The following is a 7,821-nucleotide window of genomic DNA, read 5'->3' as shown; positions in this document are numbered from 1 at the left end:
TAAGGGTAAGATAATATATATTTATTACTCATAGAGCACAAATTTAATAGGCTTCCATTGAAGAAAAACTTTTGCTTCCATTCTCATGTATTTTTTTCCCTTTTCATGTTTTCTTTCTTCCCATTTTCATTTTTTCTTGCAGATTTTGCTTGTCACCAAAAGAGAAAATCAAAATAGGACAAAATTATAGTTATTATTTTCACTTAAAATTCCAATTTTATTACTCAACAGACAGGTTTGGGGGTATTTATTATATTTTCTAATGTTTCAGTAAGTTAGGGATAATTATGTTCTTGCATCTTCCGAATTTCATTCCAAATATTCATATTGTGTTTTCATTACATTTTATGACTTTTAGTATGTCGAGGGCAATTATGTTCTTGCGTGTTCCTAATTTAATCACCCATGTTCATAAAAACACAAAAAAGAAAGGACTTTGACTCAATAGTCATGCTATCCTGCAGATACTACTGTTTGGTTAAATATATTTCGTACAAACATGGTACTAAGATTGAACATCGACCGAATAGAATCAGCAACACGAGATTGGATTTGCAAAGTTCAAATTGTCGAAATCGGACGCCCGGGAGAAAGTCTTGACAACAAATGTAAATTCCAAAATTTGATTTTGGAAGATGAAGAGGTCAGCTCATTATTATATTTTATCTTATGAATATTTTTCTTTTTCTTTTTACCTCATCTGAACATTTTTCCTTGATTTTACTGTTGGTAAGTAGCTACAGTTAATCTCAACTTAGTTAATCTCAACTTTATATAACTCTTACTTTCAGGAATGCCAGATTAAGGCAGTTATGTATGCCGATGAAATTGAGCAGTATGCAGATAATCTTAAACTCATGAATACCTACCTCATCTATACTGCAAAAATTAAAGTCTCGCCAACTTCATACGGCAAGCCAATACATAAATTTTGCTGGATTCTTGACAAAGAAACAGTAATTGAACATATCAAACCATCTAATGAACTTGAGAAACCACTTTCACCACCAACCAAGCTGAATATCACAACCTTCGACCGCATTCCTCATATGATGGTTGATTCTGCTGCTGAAATTGGTATATCGATCCTAATAGCTATTATCATGCTAAAATATACATGTTTACTGATACACACACTTACAACATTTCATTATGTATTATATAAGCAGATATACTGGTAATCGTTCTTCGTTGTGGTCCTTAAAAATACGCAGGTCGCAGTCATCATAAGTGTCGAGAAATTACTCTATGTGACAATCAGTAAGTATAAGATTTCACCTTCTATTTTCCCATTTTCTGAAAATATTTTGACTGAGTAAAGACTTTTTTGATTTGTTTGATCGGATCATCAGTTATGGTCTGCGCGTTATCATGGTACTTAGTCTTCTCTCCTCACATTCTCAGGAAAAATCAGTTCTCCACACTCTGTGGGAGGATTTCGGAGAAATAGAAGGAGATGAAATTGCAGCTAAAATGGCAACAGAGGCAGATCCGATTGTAATCCTCGGAAGGAGTATAAGAATCTCTACTTATCAAGGTACATAACACTGAACTTTTTACCAACATAATTTTAGATAATAACAAAACATTATACAAGCTTTGTGTTATACATGGTTGTCACTGCAAAGTAGGTTCAATTCCACAGTATGTGTGGATTCTAATTACCCACAGGCAGTAGAACTCATGAACTAGTACTCACATTTCATCATTATTCTCTAGCTTTAATTTGCATGTAAAGAACCTACTAAACATATTATCTGTTGTAACAATAGGGCAAAAGAAAACAAGAGAATATTGTTAAGTCGTGTGTCAGAAAAAACCACAACAAGCTCATCTGTCCCTCCCATGATAGTGACCTGTCGCTCCCCGTTTTTCTCAAAATGGGTTTTGGTGCACGACTTAACAACTCTTTTGGGCTTTGGGTGATTGAAGAGTCGCCACCTAACGAGTTAAGGCGCGTTAGGGCACCTATCTAACCTACCTAAATCTAACTAAGGTCAACGAACCAGAGATCAGGGTAAGGGTTCAAATTACCTCGAGGGGAAGGTGTTAGGTATCCCTCGAGGTCCACAAATGTGGGTTCCGGTCGTATCTCATGCAATTTATGCGGGGGTTAAAAGTAACATTTAAAGTCACTTCATTATTTGGTTATTTATTAAACATGATTACTAGGTGATAACTAACATTTAAACAAATAAGATCAATTTATTTATTTATTTAATTAATTAAGCATGCGAAAACTAGGTAATGTAATGAACGAGAAATAAATAATTAAACAATTAATAAAAGAGGAGCGAGGAGACAAAAATTGCACAATCAAATAGAATAAATAATTTTTATATTTTTTATTTAAGCTACCCCAAACAAATATAATAATAATCAAATAAAGGGACAAAGGAAAGGGAGACTCTGAAGGACTTTAGGATCAGCACTCGATTTTCTTTATTTCGGTCCGCTTCTCGTAGGGACAGACAAAATCAATGTTTGTCATTAAGACCGAGTCGATGTCAACATCTCCGTAGGGCCTAAACTACCCCTACCCCACCACCACATGCTTTTCGTCTCAAAAAAGGTGTCTAACGTCCCCGCTTAAGGTCCAAGAGGCATTGGACTACTATTAGGAAGTGTTTAGACAAAAGAAACTCCTAGTAGGCCCGCCTAGACACCAAGTCAAACAAATAGGACAACACTTAGCACATAAATCTCATATTGGCCTCTAAGTTTTTATTTAGCATGCTAGCAAACACATATAAAGTGAAAGGTTTCATGCTTAGTGTGTGCATGTAAACAAGTAGCATAATGACAGTAACAAATTGAACAAACAAAATTATTAACATACATTTTTAGCATGCAGATAGTTATTTAACTGATTTTAGATGGCAGAAATATTATTACACATGCAGAAAATAATTAATTGCAGTCATAAACTAATTTTAAAAGCGGCAGAAAATTATCACAGATGCATGACATAAAATTTTTAGAGCAATAGTTGATCAGATTATTAATGCCGATTTTTATTTTAAATAACAGACAATTTATTAAATGCAAAAATTAATCAGTAGCTGATTTTAATTAGGGTAAACACATAGCAAATATAGAAAATTACTTTTTAGAACAGTAGCAGATTTTATCAAGGACAGATTTTAAGATTAAACATGTTGGAGATTAATTGACTTACTTCAAGTGACCAGAAGATTATTGCAGATGCGGGATTAGCAGAATAGTGAGCAGAAAATGTGCAGCAGACTTATTTTAATTATTTAACATGATGAAAAATTTATTGATTAGTCAATATCAACTTTATTAATTAAATCCTATGGGCATGATTTCTAAGACATTCTAAAATCATTAACGTGCAAAATTTCAAAAGAGAAACTTAATTATTAGATCCTACAAGCATGGTTTCTAAGTGAACAAGCCAAAATTAATCCTTGATCTTAATACATAAACACTATGCCCAAATTATATCAAAAATTATATAAACCCTATAGGCATGATATCTAGCACTGGCGAGATATTTTAATACAAAAAAACAGCAGATTATAACAAAATCAAAATTTATTTATTTAAAGTTCATTAGCTATCTGGTTTATTTAACTGGTTAGTCAACATGCAACGATTGCTTAAATCCATTTATACTTTAATTGATTCAAGTTAACTAATTAAGATGCTACAAAAATATTCAGAAAAGTAGATTGCGCAAATACTTGAATTTATTACGAGTTGATTGGTTTTAAAACAAGACACGTTGTACAAGCAAAGGATTGATTTGAAGTCAATTATTGCGATATTCTGACATGCTTTCCAGATTTACAACTCTAGCAATAGGTAGATTATTCATAACAATCACACATAGTAAAAATAAAACTAAGAAAAAGGAGACAATTAGCACAGATTCCATTCCCCCTTAGATGATCCCCCCAAATTATATCATATATATATATATATATATATGTAGGAGAGTTAGAGAGTAATACAAATATTACAAACCGAAATAAAATCAACACTTAATAGAAAATAATATCAAAGACGAATTAAAAATAAAACTCCATCCAAACGTATCCCGACCCAGGTGAACTCTTCATGTTTTGAACTTTAGTTCAAAACCCTGTTAAACCATAAAAATATACAGACAATAATAATAATAATAATTAGATTAATCACTTCAAATACATGTAACACAAGCATATATAATTAATATAAAATGGTTCAAAGAGCATACATACTACATTGAGAGCAAATAACAAATATTACGTCACACAGAAGAGCGAAAGAAACTAACCAGTTAAGCAGTTAAAGAATAATCAGCAATGAAGACACTTTGATCCAATACGACCCGAACACAGCAACATAGTAAAGGGGGAATGCTCAAAACTAACAACTTCTTTTTTTCTTATGAGTGGAGAGCCTTTTTCTAATTTTTAGTTTTGTTTTTGATGGCTCCCGCATATATAATAACAAGAATGAGGGCACTTTATATAGTGAATAAGGGTCAGTCAGAAAAGGAAAAGATGTTAATTAACGGGAGCCAATTTTAGAATATTATTTTCCTTTAATAAATAAAGAGCGAATCAGTAGATACAATTATTTTATTTTATTTATTTGTTACCTAAATCAATCAAATCAATTACCAAATATAAACTAAGTAAGAAATCAGTCTCACTTTTAATTAAGGTAAACAAAATAGTCTGTATCAGTATCACAAAAATATCACTCCTTGCCTGTTAATTAAAAGACTTACCATAAAGACACTAGCAAATCAAATCAATTTAAGCCTAAGTAAAGCAAGAATAACAGTAACACTAATTCACAGCTAAAATACTCCATTTCGCAAATTAAGGAATTATTAAGGATTGATATATTTACCCTTTTTAAGTAGCAATTAAGGTGAAGTCTGCACATAGAATCATGCAAATATTCCAATAATAAAGGGAAAATCGCATGATTAATTTGGGAAATAGAACAACATAATTCTCAATTACTTAAGGCTAAAATGGTTTTATAAGTAAGAGATCCATCCAAATAAATTCACCAAAAATTGGAACTCACAGGCATGGATTCAAATTTATTATAACCTGCATGTTGAATTAATAATCTTAACACAAAAATCACCACAGAAGCCAACGAGCACTAATTTAGATAGAGAAATCACAACCTGGACTTGCTTTTCTAAGAATTAATAGAAAGGATTACGATGTTCGAATAACTCGCAATACTTTAAAAGTCAAGAACAAAGTGTGGAAATGAATAGAATAAAACTTACCTGGACGAATCTGTTAAAAATCCGTCTTTCATATACTCAAAACTTCGAAATTCTTTCCGGAATACGATGTATGTCCTCCCTGGCTGCTGCAGGTGGCTCGCGACTACTGGCCGGAGTCATCGACTGGAGTTGCTGGTGGCTGGTTGGAACTGCTGACTTCACCGGTGCTTGCTGCGCCTGGCTGCTGGTTTCTGTCCAGCCAGAGCTGCTGCTGTGAGCTCGCTGGCCGGAGTTGCTGTTGTTGTTGTCACTGGCTGGAGTTGCTGGTGGCTGTCCTCGCCGGCTGGAGCTGCTGCTCGCTGGTTGTGGCTGCTACTGGTGTTGCTGATCTGCTTGTCTTCGCTAGCGAAAGAGGAGAAGAGAGGAACGGAGAGGAGAAGGCGAAGGGGAGAGGGAGGAGAGAAGGGAGAGAGGGGTTCGCCGGGTCCACTGGTCGGTTCTTGCCGGCTGCTCGCCGGTGGAGCCGACTTCTTCGTCGTTCTCGCTGGAGAATAAGAGGGTGGGGGCGGCGGCCGCTCTTCAAGGGAGAAGAGGAAGAGTGAGAATGAGAATTCGGTTAAGGTTGGGTTGTTAAAAATAGTAAGGTTAAGGAAATTTCATCTGGTCCGTTGATTTAAATACGATGAACGATTGAGATTAAATCGGAGTGAAATGAATGGCTAAGGATAGAAGTTGAGTTGGAATCTGAAATTGATTATAATTGAAATAAGAAATGGCTAGAATTGAAATGAAAGTGTGGTTATTAATGAAATACAATTGGTATTGATTGAAGCTAGAATTGAAATGAATTAGAATAGAATAGGCTAAAATTTAAATGATTTTGAAGAAACTTAAAAGGAATGCTATCCAATTTAAATACTACAAAATTATAATTAAAATTTCTTAAAATTTTAAAACATTTGAATTATTTCGAGTTTTACTAATAATTTTAAAATATTTTAATAGTATTTGCAATATTTTTTATAAAGTATGCATACTAAATATAAATTTTTTTTAGACAAAATCGATTAAAATTTTAAATTCGACATATTTTTAAAAATACGCATTTAATCGAATAACATTTCCAAAAGGGTTAAAGGTCGGTCAAAATTGGGTGTCAACATGACCCCTGTTGGCCAACAAGTTATCTCTATTGCAGAAATGTCATCAACAGCTTCTGTAAGTCATACTTGAAGCTGGTCATTTGAGAGTTTGCTTATTAATTTTCTCATTGTCTAGCTTTGGCTAAATAATAAAAACAAATTATATTTACTCATGAGTAATTTAACACGTATTATGTATATGATATTTTCCGACAGATGGGATTGTTCTATGTTGAGGCAGAAATGGCCATATCAGATGAATTCCAAGAGTTTTGTGTGCTTGAATGCTCAGGATGCAAACAGAAGAAGCGCACAAAGGATAGAAAGGCTTTTGAATGTCCAAAATGCAATCGCAAAACAACATTAGTGCCTCGGTACTATACTTTTGACTTGTAAACTATAGTTTGTACAAAATATACTATCACAAATTTTAAACTTGTCATGATTTCAGGTGTATCTTTCAAATTGATCTTATTGATGGTACTGCTACAACCATAACATCTATCTCTGCTGAATTGGGAGAAAATTACTCTCCATGACAGCAGAAGACATATTTGACATAACTTGCGCTAAGGTGATCTCTCATTCCCGCTGGCTACTTGGACACATGTATTGTCACAATACCATATATCTTAAGCAGAAACAGTTTAGCATTTATGCTTAGTTCTAAAGTGTTTGTTGTAACTCTTTACATTTACAGCGGCAATCATTATCTCTTAATCATGTCAATCAGATGTTGTCAAACAAACTATTTCAAATTCAGCTAAGGAAGTCATCTTGGGGCAGCTCAAATAGCACGCATGCAACTTTGTCCATTCTTTCCTACATGGAAAAGGAACATACTCCACAGAGCACTACTGATAGGAATTCTAAAAAGATAAGGCCTTTGGAAATAAGTGAGGTGGAGGTGATGGCAACAACTACTACAACTGGTTCTTCAAATGCGACGCCAAAATTTGAACCACCCACACCAGCCAAAAAGGTTTAAAAGGTCAGTCTACATCTCATTTTGACACCAAACTATAAGTCACAATGATTAACAATTCCAAATATTTAGAAGTATTTCAAAAAGTTCTGCTAAAAAAAACTAACACACTTTTAAAAAGTAAAGGTACAATCATTGAGGTATTGGAAAAATATCGTTCATAATGTGATCAGTAAGTTGTGCAAGTCTTTTGAAATCCAACAAGTATACTACTGCAGGAATTTACAGCCCACTACATTTTACTTCCTTCAATGTTATCATTCATTTGGGATTTCAAATTTTTTTAACTGTGTTGGATTTTGATGATTCTGAGTTGGATTACTAATGTAATTAAATTGCTTTATAACAAACAAAGTATGGAGAATGAAGAATCTGAATTAGATTATTTTAGTTATAACAATTGAGCAACTTGATTACTTTAGAGTTAGGAGCAACTCTATGGGCAGTGATTTGTGTGTGTTTGTCAAGTTATTAAGCATTCAAATGTCTTT

General features: G+C 33.6%; 1 pseudogene; it reads left to right on the top strand.

Annotated features, from left to right (window-relative positions):
* The first annotated feature begins 499 nt into the window (after positions 1-499).
* On the top strand, positions 500-7,333 carry LOC125836580 (replication protein A 70 kDa DNA-binding subunit B-like; annotated as a pseudogene).
* Positions 7,334-7,821: the final 488 nt, after the last annotated feature.

This window comes from Solanum verrucosum, unplaced genomic scaffold (genome assembly GCF_900185275.1).
Source record: "Solanum verrucosum unplaced genomic scaffold, falcon-dt-bn FXZP01000278.1, whole genome shotgun sequence".
In the NCBI taxonomy this organism is placed as follows: Eukaryota; Viridiplantae; Streptophyta; class Magnoliopsida; order Solanales; family Solanaceae; genus Solanum; species Solanum verrucosum.
The sequence above is the reverse complement of the archived record's forward strand: the minus strand, read 5'-3'. Positions and strand labels throughout refer to the sequence as shown.